Raw genomic sequence first — 2,110 nt, forward strand, 5'->3', positions numbered from 1 at the left:
AGTTTCAATTTTTAGCATTAAAGTTTCAGTCATAAAACATTAAAGTTACATTTATAAATTTGTAAAACTTTAAAAATTTAAATTTTTATATTAAAAATTGGCTAAAAAAATTAAACTTTCAATTTTAGAATTAAAAGTTCACTCATAAAACATTAAAATTATATTTATAAATCATTAAAATAAAATTTTATAACATAAATTTAAACTTTTATTAAAATAATGATTTTAATTATTAAAGTTATAATTGTAAAGAATTAAAGTTATACTCATAAATTAAAGTTTCAATTATAAAACATTAAAGTTTTCATCTCAAAGTTTTAAAATCTCAACCATCAATCATACATGATCAATGGCCTAGATTAAGACTTAGGGACTCACCACTTTAGGTGGACTCATTTGAACCCCTATATATATATATATATATATATATATATATATATATATATATATATATATATATATATATATATATATATATATATATATACTTACAAGGAGTTGAATTTACATGAACTAATCATTCCCTAACTTCAACAAAAAATTTACTAATAAGTTGATCTAAACTCGGAGTATCATGCATTTCTAATATATTCTAAGACGTAGTTGCCCCACATGTCTCTTACCTCGTCTATATCTACACTTGAGTACTGCTCAATCTGTTATGACGGGTTGATTGCATCTTTGCGGAAAAAACAAAGAGAAGACATTATGGTATATATAGCAACAAGCAAGACAACATTAGCAACATCATGGTATATATAGCAACAAGCAAGACAACATTAGCTCTAATTTAAAAAAAAGTAATAAACACATGTTTAAATTATTACTAACCTTTTCTGGAATAACGAGATATCTTCGCCTAATAATCTCCAACATGAACCGACAAGCGTAGTATCCACATTGTATGCTATCCGGCTGGCGAGGGACCTATTATTACATAAAAAAAAACAGACGAGAGAAGGCTCACATCAGAATCTTGAACTTTAGGTATTGTATTAGTATTAAACACAGATTTTGCACTTAATGTTATTGTATTTGAGCACGTACCCCTGTTATCGTAATAAAATCGGGGCCAACATCGAATCTTCCGTGGGTTGATCCCGCTCGTTTGCTCTTTTCTTCTTAAAGGCCCTTTTTTAAAAAATAAAAAAGGAGGCAGAAACTAATTTTTTAGGGGCAAAAATATGAAAGAGCTTTTTTCTATAAATAAAAAATGAAAATGTTATTATAAATAAATCAGTATTATAAACTTACATATTAATCAAGTGCTTAAAAGTCTCGCTTGGTTGATGATGTAAAGAGTCCAACCAGAAAACTTTATTCCTTGTCGGCATGATGGCTGCTAGCACCCAATGAGTCCTACATCAAGAGACATCATCATTATTAACAAGTACATATATTTTAGTATGAAAATGCAATTGTAGGGGGAAACGTAATATTAATTTGTTTATTACCCTTTTTCATTATAAGCGCCAAAAATCAGCTTCTTGGTTGTCGCCAATTGCTGAGCAATATAATCTACCCGTTGTTCGAACGAGAAATCCGGAATAAATAAAGATAAAACATAGGGGCACATGAATCCGTATTGATCAGATGGAATATTCTTCTCGGGGATCACTCTCAATTTCAATATCCTACATTATTACGGTATTAATTCCGGTATTTAAAACACTATCTAGTAGTCAGAATATTAAACTATGAAATTATTTATTAAGAAACTTACTTCATCCAAACAAATATGTGTGCTATATCAACGGTCTAGGCCAGCCCATACGGCTAGCAGATCCCATGATATAAGCGCTTGGCGCTCAGCCCCTAGAATATCCTCCTCGAGCGGAATAACTATCAATTGCTCGGTGGCTATGCGATGGCCAGCCTCCTCATGCAGTCTCATCATCGTCACCGTTCTTACTTTTTGCATGTAATCCTTCCCTTTATATTGTGTGGAGTTTAACCTCCTAACTTTCGGTCCGGAAAGAATGAGTCTTTGATTTTGTGCTACTACCACCAGCCTACACATGTAGTAGATAATTAAAATAATAAAAAATCCAAAGGTAACATATCCTAGTTGGAGTAATAAAAATAAAAGCGTACTTAATTAAATATCTCG

At 30.7% G+C, this 2,110-nt stretch overlaps 1 long non-coding RNA gene across 1 annotated transcript; it reads right to left on the reverse strand.

Annotated features, from left to right (window-relative positions):
• Positions 1 to 1,277: 1,277 nt before the first annotated feature.
• Positions 1,278 to 1,754, reverse strand: LOC141646134 (uncharacterized). The gene is made up of 3 exons (XR_012545369.1): positions 1,724 to 1,754; positions 1,455 to 1,634; positions 1,278 to 1,359 (listed from the first exon to the last, which is right to left on the reverse strand). It is a non-coding gene; the product is annotated as an uncharacterized LOC141646134 (long non-coding RNA).
• Positions 1,755 to 2,110: the final 356 nt, after the last annotated feature.

This window comes from Silene latifolia, chromosome 3, assembly GCF_048544455.1.
Source record: "Silene latifolia isolate original U9 population chromosome 3, ASM4854445v1, whole genome shotgun sequence".
Classification (NCBI taxonomy): Eukaryota; Viridiplantae; Streptophyta; class Magnoliopsida; order Caryophyllales; family Caryophyllaceae; genus Silene; species Silene latifolia.